General features: G+C 33.9%; 1 protein-coding gene and 1 pseudogene across 9 annotated transcripts in view; one reads left to right on the top strand and one right to left on the bottom strand.

The window, feature by feature from the left end:
* NAALADL2 (N-acetylated alpha-linked acidic dipeptidase like 2) overlaps positions 1 to 17698 on the top strand; it is a 1281993-nt gene that overhangs the window by 1112395 nt on the left and 151900 nt on the right. The gene's annotated exons all lie outside the window — the stretch shown is intronic.
* LOC106847507 (probable ATP-dependent RNA helicase DDX5 pseudogene) lies at positions 14541 to 16474 on the bottom strand (annotated as a pseudogene).

Raw genomic sequence — 17698 nt, 5'->3', positions numbered from 1 at the left:
TTTTAATGTTTTATTTACAATATAGATATATTGACTCATTCCTCACAGACAAAAGTTGTGATTCTTTGGAGGAAAGTGACAGATCATAAACATTTCTGCATTCTAGATTCTGAAATTACTCTCTGCAGTTGGATTGCATGAAATTAACCTTTTATCATATCACCATAACCTCAGAGATACTTTTTCATGTATGCAACCCACACTTGCTGCGGTTGCTGTAGATTATGTCATCCAAAAGCAGGTGTTGCCATGGGTTACGCAACCCAAATGACAGAATCACAATATAGTCTTTTCGGATTTTCATAGGACTTCCTCAAATGTAGCTAATTACTCTATAGGAAAAATATCTGACTTGAGGGAAAATGATCTGATAAGCTCACTTATTGGTCCTTAAGAGTGATGTATTGTTTTTCACATTGAAACTGTGATGGTCCCTTGCCTTGCTTTCTTCCTTTTGTTCAAGCAGAGATTATGGTTAGCCGGTATTGAGGAACATGGAAAGACTTAGTAGATTAATAGGTAAAATACTCAACAAGGTAGAAATTGAATATAATAGCTCTTCATACTAGACATAAAATATATCTAAATCAATTATGAAACCATAAAAAGTATTTCTGAGTTCAGAGAACTGAAAAGTATTCAGAAATACTTTTTATGGTTTCATAATTGATTTAGACATATTTTATGTCTAGTATGCAGAATAAATAAGCCAGACACTAGAAAATGTATAGATACAGCCAAGCAATTTTGATTTCAAAAGTTTATTGTAATTTGGATTCAACACATTATTTTTTAAAGTAAAGTTGCACATCTGTCTTCATTTAACTTCAAAATTGTCAAAGCAGTGTTTCCCAGGGTATCCTACAAATAATTATTTTTCACAGAGTTTATCATTTTCCTTATTCTACTTAACCAAAGATACTAGCTCCACACAAACAACATACATACACATTTATATTTGCTATATTCTGGATTTACAAAGCTGAGGCTGAAGAGTGTAGATGTTAAGGCTCTGGGCACAGATGTGATTTTTAATCCTATTTCCATTATTTAGTAACTATGTCACTTTGAGAAATTTAGTTTAACCCTCAAAATCTTTGCTGCTTCATCTGTAAATTGGTGATAGTAATAATATCTACCAGATAGGGTTGTTGTGAAGATCATATGCCTCTCACATAATAAGTAATAAATGTTAGTTAATATTGTATATTTATTGATAGAGCCTTTAATATTTTTATTCCTCCAAAGTTTGACTATGAATAAAAAAAGCCAAATGGAAACATTAATATATCCCAGTGAGTATGGCATAATTTTTCTTAATGGGTCATCAGATTCATCACAGCATTTTAAGGAAAACTCAAAATTGCGTTTAGATTTTTTAAAACCACACCATCTCATCCCTTGCATGGTATAGGAGTATACTCAAGAAAATGTTCATTATTTCTTGATAATTTACAACATGTAGTCCATTTTATACTTCCTTAAATTTCTCTGTCTGCCCATTGCTTGCTTTTCTAGTTATTGGAATGTTGGATCACCATAGAGCAAATAGTATAGCAAACAGCAAATAGTCTCACTGATAAATTCAGTATTTTGTAGTTTAAAAGAGAAAGCAAACATTCAACTTGGTACAATTGAATTGATTAAATTCAGTATTAAATTTAAAGTATTCAGTTAATAAAGTCTTTCTTAGAAGTTTGACGTTATTAAAAGTAAATTAGGTGAATTCATTATTTTATAAAATTTAATTTGATCTTGAGTTTGCTGTATCCCACTCAACTAGCTGGCCAAAGAGGAGCTAGATTTCTATGTGTAACGTTTGGGTTCTTTGTCTTTTAATGCTCGGTTAGTCAACGTGTTTCCAAGGAAAGACAATTCAGTTTTCGTCCAGGTACTGCCAAAGACAAATTTGGGCAATGGGTTGAGTCTGCCTCGATCAAGATGAATCTTAATATTAATCTTGTAGTGACTGAAAAAGATTCACCATGGTACTATGTCAAACTCTTAAAACATTCCAAAAAGATGTTGTGTTTTCATTTTGGGGTGCTTTGCATGACAGAAAGAGCTGTATTATTCTTGATTATCAACAAGACAAATAATGCCAAATAATATCATAAGGTTTCTATAACCTGTGTTATGTAAGAAATTTGCAAGAATCAGAATAAAAGAGAGGATTTTCATTTTGCCTGCCTATCTGTTTACCCATCTATCTGTCTCTCTAGATCATAGAAGCATGAATTACTAGGGATGATAATGGGGATCTGTATCTTTGGTAATCTTTGTGTAATGCTAGAATCAGCTTTCTTCATGCTCTAAGATAAGTTACTATTCTCAAGCAAAGTTCTTGTTTTTATTGTATATCAGATACTCTCATAATTTTTAAAGTATTACTCTTTGCTAAACTTTTATACTAATTAGGAAAAGAAACATTATTCTATTATTTTTTATGAAAAAGAATAACATAGCATTAAGGTAAATTTCTTTATGAAATATAGGAGTCTAGTGAATGGTCTAATGCATTAGAAACTTGATTATTAAGAAGAGGTCCAACTCTTCAAATTAAAATTAGCAGAAGATTTGGAACTTTTGCTTTATATTTACTGAAATAAATTACTATATATAGTATATAAGTTTTTTAAAATCTGAAATTTGTTCATTTGGTGGTGGTATTCGTAATATTAAAGAATACCCAATTTCAGTAAAAATATTAAAAAATACCTTATTTTTGACTGTAGTATCAGGCCAGAAAAAAGTACCTAGATAAGTAAAGTGATATTTGAACGATGTATTTTCGTGAGATAGCAAGCCTCCTTTTAAGATTAGATTGTTTACCACTGTTTAGGAATAAAGTCTATCTGGAAGAAACAAAATGAGGGATACGGAAGTGCACAATTTGTTGAGCAATAACAATGGGAATAGGCAAAGCAATTCTTGGAGAATTTCGAGTATTTCTCCACTCTTAAATGTTATAGAATTTTCTGGTAGCTTCTAATTCCATCTCCTAATCATTCATTCTTGTAAGTAATTTTGTCTTTGTGCATTTACATTAATTCACTAGACTGAAATAGCCTAGTCTAAAGGAAGGATAGGAGGACCTTTTTAGACTTAAAGAAGTATAATAATATTGGTTAAGACTGGTAAAACACAAAATTATTGGGAATCATCTGGTTTCCTCCCGAAATTTGCTTTTCTCTTGGATGTAGATGTATTTTGTGTATGGCATTTCTAGTACTCTATATCTTGAAGCCAAAATTGATTCATGCTTTCATTAAGGAGCAGAAACAAGGACTATTTTATAAAAAAGCAAGCTTCATTAGGGAAGATTTTTTTCTTTCTTTCTTTCTTTTTTAATCTCCTACACTAATAATCCTCAGTGCCTGGAAAAGAGCCTTACAGCTAAGTATATACATGGTACATCTGCTGAAAGGATTCTAAATAAAATATTCATATATTCTGAAGATCTCTTTAATAGAGCTAAAAAAATCAATGTTTCCTCTTTTTTTGTATATTAAACCAAAACAGTAACAAAGCAGTTTTTAATTTGAATGAATGGTCAAAATTTATTGAACTGAAACTATAAGCTTTTTACCTGTTCCTTCCCACTTAAAGCACCATAAATTATTGTCAGGTTGACTTTCATTTGTATTAAATAAAACTAATTTTGGATGGAGATGAAAAAATATAATTACTTATACTCGACTAAATGGTTTGAATTTTGTTCCCTTTCAAAACCCACCAAAAATTTTACCTCGTTATATTTCCAGCTTAAGGTGATGGTTCTTTTACTAATTTCTTTTGACACAGTGAATTTCTCCCTCTTCATTTTGATGGTCTCTTAACTTGTATTTTCATCACCTGGGTAATGCAACTGACAAGTATGTATATGAACACTGACACATCTCATCGATATATATTGTAGTCAAAGAGAGTAATTTGCCCAAAGATCATAGCCTGCCCAGCAATTTATCTCACACCTGCCCAGCCAGACACAACAGTCTAGCTCATCCATCAAAGTTCATGATGTAAGCTCAGTGGAATTTGAAACTTACAATAAGAAAATGAAATTGACTTAATCAAGATTATGTGGGAGATGACATAAAACATACAGTTACAAGACAATATTTTAAACCAATTACTTGTCAACATTAAACATTCAAGTTAATTTGCAAATACATATCCTTTTAAATATGTTTTTTCACATTATGACTTCAGAACAACTTTTTATGGATTTCAAATATAATAACATCCCAACATAAAAACTTGAATTCGTAGAAACACCAGAAGTCTTCAAAATCTTTCAACTTAGAGTTATAAGCTAGGGGATTGATTCCTAAATACATAGCAAGAAAGATTGCAAATAGAAATCTTTGTTTTGTTTCTGTGTTTCCATCACATTTTCATTGTTTCATAGAATTCAATTGCTAGAATAAATTCTGGTATTATTCAATCCTAGCACAATAAACTTAATACTTTCTAGTTTATTATGGTAGCATTTTAACATGTTTTAAATGTTTTAATTCTTTATTTTCAAAATCTTATTCCCCACAATGAGCACTTGAAGTAGACAGATGATGGTATCCCTGTTTTACAGATGACGGTATGCCTGTTTTACAGATGAGAAAACTGAAATTTGGATACGTTAAGAAACTTGTTCAAAGTCACAAAACTGGCTACCAAAAATGCCAAGAACAGAATCTAGATCTCCTAAAAGCAAGATTTTTTTCCGCAATTCAAGACTGCCTTCTGTGGTACTTCTGTGTTTCAGAAAGAGCTGAAATGTGCCTTGGAGACCATGTGGTCTAATCTACCTGATTTTACAGATAGAAAATGAAGTTCAGAGTGAGGGGCTAGAAGTAGGATGAGAACTCATTTTCCAGATTCATCCACAAGGTACTCTTTCTGCAACAACAAGCTTCTCCCCAAATACTTGGTAAGGTACTTGCTCATGTGAGAGCATGCAATTTTGTTGTCTCTGTTTTAGCACTCATAATATAGAGGCAACATTTTCCAAACAAATCGTTCTAACCAGGAGATGATAGATGATGATTTCTTTAAGTGCCTATTCTCAAAACTTGTTCATATCCAGGCACCACTCCGACAAGAAAAACTTGCGGTTTGAAGTTTAAATGAAAAGCATCATTCTTATGCACCATGAGCTGACTGAAAAAGTTCAATTTTTTTTTTACTCTTTATCTTAGCTTTGTAGATAGCAGAATTAGTCCCTGGAGCATAACTATATAGTGAAAGAAATATTACTACAGGTGAACCTGAAATCTTTAAATATTGGTTTCAGCTTACAGTGGAAAGTTTTTCCTCCTTGGTAGTATAGATTACATTTTAATATAGATAAGTAGGTGGATTAAAAAACCAAATCCTATTTTTACGTAGGTTTAAGAAATTAAAGTTTAAATAATATTAATGATAAGATCTTAATTATATTAGCATTTGATTCAAATAATAGAACTGAAGTTAATTGATCTATTTATTCCTAATATAACCATCTTTAGATTTCATACACATGTAGTACAAGGTACATTTTTGACAAATTAATATGACATGATGTGGTAAATATCCTAAATTCCAGTTTTTCAAATGTTCCCTTTTATGTAAAACTTAATGGAACTTAAGCCTGTGCTGGCAAGGAAGAAGGGGGAGAGATCAGAAAGGATTAAATTGACTCACTTCTCTGGGTCAGGTGCTTTGAACTCTAATATTTCAGAGAATGAAAATATGAACAAAGATCCTAATTGTTATACATTTTAAGAGTTCAGTAGATATCTTCGTCTGTGAATGAGAAAACTATTCTAACGTCTGCTTAGGTTTGGAGATCAGAAGAGGGAAACAATGGCTCACGTCCCCTGATGGGATTGTGTTCTGTTGCTGAGGTATTCTCTGTTTCATAGAGTGTTATTTTCATTGATGCCAGCGCAGAGAGAGTAGGTCACAAAGATCCAGTATCATAACTTTTGTGTAAATAGCATCAGATTGAGCAGCCAGGAGACCACTAAACAGGAAGTCAGGAAATGTACAACTTGATTTTCCCTTGTCTTCAAGATTCTTCACTGTCTTCAGGTGCTTACGTAACTTCGGGTATCTGTTTTTTTCAGTTGGAAAACGATGAAGTTAGACTTGAGGATGTGTTTTCCTTTCCACCTGTGAGTCAATCATGAGGGAACACTCAGAATATCTGTTTGAAGTGTTGGAGCTTTTGATACCCTTGAAATCTACCATGGTTTCTATTCAAATATGATTCATATTAATACAGTTCATTTATCCTGTGCCTAATTGTTGGGCAGTCACTGCATACTGGACCATCCGGCCTGCAATGTGGAAAGGGCACCAATCACCATATAGCACTGCTAGGTTGCAGTAATTACAGTGCTTTAATACTGCACTCTCCTTCAACTGGTAAGAATTACTGTACTGTTTCTTCGGATGAACTATTTCATTAGACAATATGTGACCTCTGGTTGGAGCTCATTATTCTAATAATTACCCAGTTAGATGGAAAAAACTGATTACCTTAGTCTTTTTAGCACCTTTATTCCTTACAATGAGATTTTGTTGCTGCTGGAGTTACTAAAATGCCATAATATCCCTTAAGTTTGGCTTCTGTAGCTCCCAGAGAGAGAACTGTTGCAGCATTTGATAAGTTGTATGCCATGGCCACAAATCTTTTTTATGCACTATTGTTTGCTCTATTATGATAACCTTAAGAATAGCATCGTAATTTTATTTAGTATTGCAGACTGCTTTCACTGCATTTTCAGATATTTTCATCTTTCAAGCACAAAAATAAGACTGTCTAAAAACTGCAGCTGTACTATATGTGAATGAGTTTTGGTCTTGTTTAAGTGACCACAGAATAAATAACAGCAGTCATACAGTACAAGGAAACATTAATGAGGGGAAAGAAAATGATACTTCAAGCCATTCCTGTAACTTTGTATTGTTTGTTTCTGTATACAAATCTCAATAAGATTTCTGTTCCTTTCTTGCCGTTGCTGTCTCCTTTGCAACTAATTTCTGCTCAATAGGTTTTGCTTTAGTAGCCTGTCGGTAGTGTTTGAATATAAGGATTATGTTTTTTTCTTTTGACAAAATCACCAGATTGCCTCAGTGTTCAATTTGGTATAATGAATAACTAAAGACCAAGAAAGACTTGGATGCAGTAAAAGACTAGTCTTATATCTTTCTGCTTTGATATTCTTTTTTTCAGATGCAAATTCTGTGACTGTTAATAACCAACATTTATAACAGCTATTATTTATTAAGGAGTTACTGTGTGCCAGGCACTATATCATGTGTTTTATATTATTATTTCTGGTGGGTGCCATCCCCATTTAACCAATGGGTAACAGAGCCTTAAAATTCTACTTTGACACTTGAAATTTATATAATGTTATAAAACAATGTTACTTCAACACAAAAAGCAATTTTAAAAATCTTAAAAAAGGGGAGCTGACCCCATGGCTGAGTGGTTAGCTTTGCGTGCTCCACTTCTGCAGCCTAGGGATCGACAGTTCGGATCCTTGGCACAACCTACACATTGCTTATCAAGCCATGCTGTGGCAGCATCCTACATAGAAGAACTAGAATGACCTACAACTGTGATACACAACTATGTGCTGGAGCTTTGGGGAGAAAAAAAAAAAAAAGAGGATGGTTGACAACTGCTGGCTCAGGGCCAATCTTTCCAAACAAACAAACAAACAAACAAACAAACAAATTCTACTTTGAGGGAATTAACCAAAGTTTAGGAGAACAGGTTATTCTATTATAGTCCATTCACATTAGAACCAAAGCATATCTTATTGCTATATATTCCCTCATGCTCTTCTAAATCCCCAAAGCAATTAAATAAGAGGAAAAAGTGTAGCCTAAACTAAGTATGGGTTATTTTAGTTTTTATTCATTGCTAGTTATGAATTTCATGTGAATTAAAGGTTCTTAATGACTGACAACTTTGAAATCATGTGACAATCTATTTTAACCAAAGTATAATAATATAACATCCAGAAAGTTGTGCCTTTCTTAGCCCCAATGGTCACTTATGACAGGAGTTGTATCATAATGCAAAACCTTTTGTGGCCTCTGCAAAGGGTTCCTGGTCCCAATTCTAATGTGTATGTAGAGGTTTCCACATACCTACAGGTAGCTCTTGGAGGCCAGCAGGGTGTCTGAGACTTCAACTCAATTCTGACACTATCGACTCAAGATAGAATCAGATTCCAAAGGTAAAGGGCTCAGTCCCACAAGACTGCCCTCTGCTTCGGACACTAGTCTCAAGCCCAGGTCGTTACCTATGCTTCTGGTAAACCAGCTATAGACTAGAGATCCCAATGACCCCCACCAAGTCAGGATGCCAATGGCAAGTCCAGGTTGTTACCTGTACTTCTGATTGACTGCCTTTAAATCAGAAGTTCCCATGACTCCTTCCTTAGATTTGATTAATTTGCTAGAATCACTCACAGAACTCAAGAAAACCCTTTTACTCACTCAATTACCAATTTATTGCAAAAGGATATTAAAGGATATGAATCAACAGCTGGATGAGTAGATACGTAGGGCAAGGTCCCAAACCAAGCAACTTCTGTCCCCTTGGAGCTGGGGGCTCAGCATGATGACACATAGAAACGTTCTGGTTCCCCTGTGTGGAAGCTCTCTGAAACAAAAGGGCCCACGAGCTGTCTTTTTTAGATGTTTATGAGAGCTTCGTTACATAGTTGATGACTGACTAAGTCATTGGCCGTTGGCTACTGATTCAACTTCAAGTCCCTCTCCCCTCCCTGGAAATGCACTAGGGCGTGAGGAGACTGAAAATTCCAATCCTCTGATCACATGGCTAATTCTCCTGGCAATCAGCCACCACCCTTGGATGGGGTCTGAAATTCACCTTCATTAATATAAACAAGACACCCACTTCACCTTTATGGCCCTGAAGCTTCTTTAGGAACTGAGGACAAGAGACCAAATATTTTTATTATTATTACATATTGTAATATACATATTATACATATTCATTACATATTGTAATAATATTATTACAAAAGATGCTCCCATTGCTCTTATGGCTCAGGAAATTCCAAGGGTTTTGAGAGCTATAAGTGGGAACTGTGGATTAAGACCAACAATATCTGAGAAATATATTTCAGTCATCTGAATGACCAAATATGTACATTTCTTATAAATCACAGTATTGCAGTCTGTTATGTTGGAATCGCCTTCAAAGCTTTCATCACATTCTTTAGAACTTCCCCAGTGATATGCATATTTATTCATTGAGGATGAAAACATTTTTTTCAAACTGGTCAAAATTAATCAAATCAGATATCCGTAAAATCCTCACTGGTATACTTGGCATATAAAATATTCAGTAAATTTGAATTTTGCTATTATTGTTGTTGACAGTAATATTTTAAAGCTGTATCTGTTAACTACATTGAATGACCAAATTAGGAAATACTGTTTGTAGCACTGGGAGTAATAAGATTAATTTTCTTATTTGACTTTAGAATGCCTCTAAAGGCAGCTCCAAAGGAGAAAATCCAAAATTTCTTTGATTAGTGGCAGTATGAGGTAAATGTGTAATTTCTCAAGTGATACAATAAAGTACACTATTCACTTGAATAATTAGCCCTATTCTGTTGTGTCACTCTTTTTAGTGCTTAATAATAGTTTCACAATAAATAATACAAAAATGAAATAATAACATCAAACACCTATGTAGGCTTACTGTGTCCCAGGTACTGCTCACTTTATGTCAATTCATTCCCTCACAACTTTATGAAATAAGCTCTATTATTATCATCCCCATTTTACAGATGAAGAGAGAGAGGCACATAGCTGAAAGATAACTTGACCAAGGTAGCAGAGCCAGCAAGTGGCAAAGCTAGGATTTGAACCCAGACAGTCTGGCTCCAGTGTCTATACTCCTAATCAAAACTGGGGACAACTAGCAACAACCACTTTAAAATAAAATAGGAACTCATTGACATAACGATTATAAAGTAAAGTTTAAGAAGAAACTTCCTTAAGTTGACTTTAAAAATTATATCTTTATGTTTTAATCAAAATTAGTAACACATTCAGTTAGATTTTATATTCCTATAATATATATATTTTCCACTAATAGGCATTTTAAATCCAGTAAAACATATAAGTTTTGTTTAAATGGAATAATGGAGAAACACCCAGTTGTTCTTGACCCGTGGCACTTTAAAATAGCCATACAAAATGGACCAGCATTTTGGAAAACGATGTTTCTTTACAAACATTGTTATTAAGTACAACACGCCTGAAGAATGTTATAAATAAAAAATGTTATTTGTGTCATTTTCAAAAAATATACTTGAAAGACATTAATTTTTAGGTCGATGGAGAAATTAAATGCAATTAAGGAACAATTTTAAATATTTCTAGTACGTATGTAAACTAGCTTATTTTGAACTTGCGAGCAATGAGTGGCCTCTAGTTGTAAACAAAAAACAAATTCAAAAATTTAAACTATAAACAATAAAAAGATATTTTAAATGTATCTCTCAGGAAAACATTAGTTTAGTTTAGTTTTAAATAAATGAATCATTTTACAATTTCACCCATGATTTAGGACTTGTAAATTTGTAAGGTTTTACTGAGTAAGTCAAAAAACTAATTTGAGCTTTTTCCCCCCTTACTTTGTATCTACTACGAGTTTCTGCAAACTGTTATTTCCATTCTTTTGAAATTAAAATATGCTCTGAACTATTTTTCTGGATATATCTGAAACTTGGGTACATGAATAAGCTTCTAAATTATTTGAAGAAAAAAGTTTGTGCTTTCCCAGGAATAGTATTTATTTGTATGAATTAACCTAGTGCTTTTCACTTTAAGTTGCTAGCATCTGCCATCTTCCCTCTTAATGATAATTTCAGATATACTGGGATTTGTTGTTAAAGTAATGTTAACGTGAGATATCTATTTGTTGAGATAATAAAGGGAATATTACTTACATATTTTGATTTCATTATGAGTCAATCTTAGCTGTTTTGGCTGGTTTCTTGTTTGTCTGAAAGAGTTAATCTGGGCTCAAAATCTTACATGAGCCTCTCCCTGGAGATGTGTTTCCAGATTCTATAATCCACTTTAAAGAAGACTCTAAAATGTTGACAGCTTGCTAGAAATAAATAGCTAAATTCCTTTGCAACTATTTAGAAAGAAAGAGAATATCTTATTGGAAAAAGTCAAAATTGTGTACACTAAATTACTATTTTTTTATTTTTAAAGAGAAAATTATGTGTCTCCAAAATTCAAACTACTTTAAGCTCTCATCCATAACAAGAGTGATTTTACTATCTTTAAAAAAATTTTTTTTTAAATCTTTCTTTTTTTACTGGAATGAATCACTGAAAATATCAGTGATTGTTTGATTAGCTTAAATTATTTCAATTCATTACTATGTTATAATATTGTTATAATGCAAACATTTGTTCTTAGATAATGTCTCCTGAAATTACTTCGTTTCCATTTCTAAGGCAATGTCTAACTATGCCAAGCTTTTAATCTATGATTTGTTTTATTAAAATGCTACCAAAAGAGATCACTTTTGCCCACCTTTGGAATGCTGTTATTTCAAGATTTAAACGTAACTTTAATTACCGAAGCCTGGTGGAGCAGGAGTTGCTGAGGGAGGGAAATCTTGCTGAATTAGAACTTGAACTAGAGTCAAGAGTTAATCATTTTTAGAAACTGTGCTGGCTTCCTAATGTAATGGTGCTTGGTTGAAACTGCCAGGAACACATTTCCATCTTAACCCCATCCAGGAACACTGGTTTCTGACTCAATCATAAGTGCCAGACGATGAGTCGTGTACACAAACACTGAGTCTGGCTTTGCTTTACTGTTCTTCTGCTCAGATACTTTTCTAATAATGGGAAGTTGATCCTCTTTTCCATGAGTTCTATGGAGAAAAATAATTCATTAGTACCTGTAAATGAAAATCCTGCTGAACAAGACTGCTTCGTCTTGGCACCTTGGCAAAGGAAACAGGGTGGATATTTTTCTTTTTTTTCAGAAAAAGGGAAAATACTGCATAACCACTTATGGAGCTCATTACAAAGTCAGAACTTCAAAAGGCTGAACTAGCAGTAGAAGGAAATAACCAGTTAGGATTTATAAATGGAACTTTGAAGTGAAATGAGAGAATAGGACTTATAAACTCAATCAAAATGGCATGGGTCCAAAAACAGTGATTTACAAATCTGTCATTTTTATCCCTGAGGTGCACAGGAAAGATTTGTAAATCAAAAGTATTTTTAATTTAGGGTTTATTGGCGTGATTTTTGGTTCTTCTAGATTTTATAAATCTGCTGATGGTCTTGTAAATATAGCAAAATTCTTGAAGTTAAAGTGTATTATATACAAGCGATTCTGAGGTATGTAAACTATTTTGTTTATAGATTGTTTTCCTAAAATTCTGAGATTCAAACTAGAGAGTCATCCTCCTTAGATCTCCTCAGTTATATGTCAATTTGGTACTTCAAAGCATAGTTATCTAATGAGGAATGTTAATGAGTTTTGTGAAAATATGTTTAATTTTTCATATTGAGCATGAATCTGATCTTATAAGGTTGTTCCCCTTTTAATACCTTTTTATTGTCTACTCTATGCTCATCTGGCTCACTGCTGTCATCTTATCCACACCATGTATCCTTTTAGCAGGCAGACTCCTTTATATTCTCTCTTCTAAGAAGAAGGCTTCGGCACAGGTCTTTAAACAAAATTCACGTTGCAAAACCATCTTATTTTGAACTGGACATTGTTTTTCTTGCTGAATAAAGAGGAAATCAGAGCATCATTTTCAAACTGAAGAAGATGGCAACTATGTAATATTATTCATGAAAAACAATGTTTCTGCACTTTTATCAGTCAGTAAGATTTATTTTATAATAAGTTCTGCCAAAGACTTCATGCTGTGATATCCACATATCAGTACAACCATAGAGTCTTGGAGTAGAGTTGGATGTTAAATTTCAACTGGTTTTAAATATTAATGACTTTAGCTTTCTAAATCTTTGTGTGTGTTTGTGTAAATTTGATAAAATCACTCAAATAATTTTAATTTAATTTGCTCTTTTCAATTACTAAGATAGCCACAAGATTTAAAATTCTGAAGTTACCAAAGGGAAGATTGTGAACAGTCTCCTCATGTCCATGTTCCCTAATCATCCTGTTTCTCTTCTCATGGAAACCAATGTCAATAATACCTTCTGATAGATTCTAACTATAATAATTTTTATCAATGCAAAGGAGTATAAAGATTAAAATTTTTTAAAGTTAATCCAAATTTCACCTTCCCAATAGACATTGTTAATAGCTCATGAACAATAATCTCTTAATGAAAATATACTGCTGAAAAATAGAGATACATGAATAAATAGGAGTATTTTAATGACGTAATTGTTTAACATGTTACATTAAGAAAAGAGGCATTATATTTAATTTTGATTCATTATAAGATATAATTTCTGAAAGAGCCCTATTATGTTGAGGAAAAAAAATCTTAAAAAAATTTGAGAGCTTGGATTCATGATGTACTTTTTGCTACCTGTTTCAATTTAAGATGCATCCATTAACCCCCTGCTTGTAAGATGTTGAAAAGAGCATACTTACTGAATCTTCCTCTGAGCCTCAAACCTTGATTGCTAATATTTATTTTTGTTGTTGTTGTTTATATTATCAAGCATACATTTTGTTTTGTAATAGTAATTTCCAATTGTTTGCTAATTTGGTTTTTTTAATTGAAATGGATTCAATGCTGAACACCAGTTTATTAGCACATTTGCTTCATTTCTGAGTGTTTTTTGAATAATCTCTCATTTGGCTGGATTTGTTTTTTAAAGATTGGCACCTGAGCTAACAACTGTTGTCAGTCTTTTTTTAATTTATTTTTATTGTTTTATTCTTCCCTTCAAAGCCCCCCAGTACATGGTTGTATATTCCAGCCGTGAGTGCCTCTGGCTGTGGCATGTGGGACGCCGCCTCAGCCCGATGAGTGGTGCCATGTCCGCACCCAGGATCCAAACCTGCAAAATCCTGGACCACCCAAGTGGAGCGTGTAAACTTAACCACTCGGCCATGGGGCCAGCCCCTGGATTTTTATTTTATATTTTAACAGCCATTTTATTTTTTACGTTTAAAAATGCAGATCATTTAAGCAAAATTTTACATGACATCATATTTATAAAATAAAGTGCAATTTCCACTTAATTCAGTCTTTGAATATATTTTATGGGAGGGTCAGATGTTGCCTTGAACTGTTTTATTTCAAAACACTGCACATTTTCTTTTGTGAAAACACTACCCATATTTTCTAGTACAAAAAAATCCCCCTAGAAATTGTTTCAGGAATGTAGAGATATATTCAACTTAAACAGCAAAAAAATGAACTATAGTACAGCTACACTGCAGTCATTTCTGCTTTTTAAAATAACTTTTATGTGATAACATCCAATATAAACAGCAATGATGAAAAACAGACATCTACATACACTTCCAAAGCCTTATTGAGAATATTCTATTGGCACAAGATACCAATCACAGGTGCAGCCACAGTTAGCAGCATATGCATATGCCTGTTGGTTCATACCATGTGCATATTTGGAACATTAATTCCATATTGCTGAGTGCTATCATAACCATTCGGGTAATCCCCTGTTGAATTACCAGTCCTCAAACTGATCTGTATATCAACAAGCACAAAATGATTTTCAAACACTGATGTAATTTGCAGCACTGTAAACACTATTTTGAGTTTTTGCCCCCAAGTCTCTATTAAGCAGACTAGAGTAACTTCTGTTAAAATTTTCCTTCTATCTAAAGGTATTAAATCCGCTCCTTTTGTGTGAACAATGGGCCTAATGGTCATCCTTCATGCCTCCTCCACCCCTGGAATAGCCTGAACTTCTGTCTTTGACCAACTGAAGCAACTTGGGCTTAATTGCTTGATTGGCTTCATGACATAGATAAGCTCACTTACTAGCTTTATGTTATTAGGTGTGAAGAAAGTATTTTAGTACTGTGAGCGGGTCTTCCAATTAAAGGAATATAATACTCTGAGGAGTTAGGTAGTCATAATCAATGACAAATCTTGCACATCTAGCCATCTGAAAACCATATCTGTACCAATCATAATAGGAACTTTTCCATGTTTGAATTAATTTAGAACCCAGTCATGTTCCTGTTAACTCTCATCACCATGGATACCCATGGAAGGCCACTCTCTTCTCATTTGTCTGACAAACTTATCACATCTTCTTTTGGTTTCAACAACAGAAAAAATGGCTTTATTTTCCTTCTCATTCAAGATCTCATCCATTAGTTTCCATTAATTTTTTCTTCCTTGTATGTATGTCATTATATGCATCCAATCTGAAAAAGATTGCAGTTTTCACTAGTTCTACTGCACTACAGTTTATATGAATATAATGTTTCAGGACGTGTTCAGCAAGCTGTCTTATTTCTTTTGGCCAAGTTGCATTCTACATCAGGGTTTGCCTATCAGGACTTAACGGTCACATGATCCTGTATCAGGTAAAAGCCCATATCAGGCACTCCTTACGCTGCATCAAGGACAAACTAGGTTGTTCGTCTCAGATTGATTTTTCTCACATACTGAAAGTCAATCACTTTTCCTGGTGTTGGAATACACATTTCATAACCTCTCTCTAAATTACATTTATGGTTCCTTTGGGAACATCATTGTAGATGCAAGTAGACTACAAATAATATGTTTTATAGTATTCAGCAGCTACTTGCTTTACCTGTTTACCTGTTCTTCAGTCGGCACCAGCACCATACAAATAGGCCTATCCTCTCTCTCTCGAAATGGCTGCTGATTGACATGGAAGATGGCAGACAGTAAATAAGAAGTTTTCTCAAATCCACCTAAGCTACTCCGATTACATCCAACCTGTTTAGACCAACTGGAGACACTTGAGTTGGAAAGACAATGAGCTCGATAAAGTTCTGTCCTATAGTTACATCCATGATATTTACTGGGTAGTTTGCTTTGTGGAAATTCAGGACTGGCTTTGGGCCGTTATGACCTCTAACTGTAATTTTCTTGTTTCTTTGGTGTGCTTCTAACTTCTTTGCTGTTTCCAGCCGAATTAGTGTGTTCTTGATAAAAATTCTTCTCAGATTTGGGCATCTCATCAAGATTCTTCTTCTTTTTAACTAGTTTCTCCCCAGAGTTTCCATACTTGTTTCTAGAAAAGGACATTTCCAGACTTCCTCCTAATGAAGGTGCGTCAAACCCTGTATCCTGGCCGCAATCTTGGTCATCCCAGTAAGCAAACATGATGTCAAGAGTTGTGGTTGACGAGAAAAAAGCTGGAGGGAATCAAGTGTAATGAGTCCCTGGAGGTGGCTTCAGTAGCAGTGAAGACTTGAGGGGATGGATGTAGTGACAGCTGAAGAAGAGCAACGATGAAAACTGGAGCTATGTGACTAGAGACCAGTAAAAATAAGGAAGGTTATTTTGATTTTTTAAAAAAGGTTTATAAGTACTTTGGTCTTCAAATTCTTGTATTTTTGAAGAAACCTGTGTGTTGTCTTTAAAGTTGAAGGATCACTGACTCTTTTGTTATCATAATTATGATTAAATCATTAAATTTATTAAAATTTGAATATGGATTTCTAGGGGGTGATAAATGGTGTAATGGTGTGTGTGTATATGTACATACAAGAAGCACCCACAGCAGGGTCACATGGGTAGGGGGATAGATCTTAGAGAATCAGAAACTGCCTGTTATTATAGTTTACCCTTCTTTTCCCCATTTTTACTATCCACTCCGGGACTGCCTCAACTAATTTTCTGGGAACTCTAGTTCAATAAACCCGTGAACTTACTTTACAAGTAACCAATATAGTGTTTTGTAAACTCACAAACAAATATTTGAGATGCCTTGTATGTGTATTTTTAATAACAAGACTGTGTCTTCACAGGCAAAGTGAAGTGAAGGAGAGAGTTAATGAATTTAATTATTATAGATGGCCAATCTGAATAGTTCAAGCAAACATTATCTTTGCACAGTAGGAAATTTTTCTGCTTGAATTACTCTGATAATTGACTCAGGTCTCCACTTTACCTGAGTAGGCGGTCTTCAGCGGTCTCTCTGTATTCACAGTAAAATTAGACTTGACTGAAAGACTCAGCCTCTCAGCGATTTTGTGGGGAATGTGGAAGGTTCAAAGGGTTAGACAGAGCTGGTAGCTGGGCCACTAAACAACAAAATGACAGCATCGTTGTACTTTTGCTTAAGGTGTGTGCTCCCATCTAGGTGGGTAGCATTTTTTGTGGTCTCCAAAACATGCATTTTTTTTAACATTGGAAATATTTTTTTAAAAAAGAGTATCTTTTAGTAGGGAACATGATATTCTGCTTAAACTTGATATTTGATAAAATATAAATGATTTCAAGTGAAAAATAGTGGCTTATTGCCTTCTCCTGCTCCCTGACCCGGTGACATGGTCTATCTACTTACGACCCTGTGATATCATTTAACAGTGGAAAACACAACAGCAGCTGTAGAAGGCGACCTTCAGAGTCAGCTCTAAGAGAGTTTTGTGCTGAATGTCTGCTACTATGAGTATTCGTTGTTGGTTTTGGAGGAATACACCTGATAAAACACAATTGCTTTTAGAAAAGGAAGTGAGA

Source organism: Equus asinus, chromosome 5 (assembly GCF_041296235.1).
Source record: "Equus asinus isolate D_3611 breed Donkey chromosome 5, EquAss-T2T_v2, whole genome shotgun sequence".
NCBI classification, from domain to species: Eukaryota; Metazoa; Chordata; class Mammalia; order Perissodactyla; family Equidae; genus Equus; species Equus asinus.
This window is presented reverse-complemented; position numbering and strand designations above follow the sequence as displayed.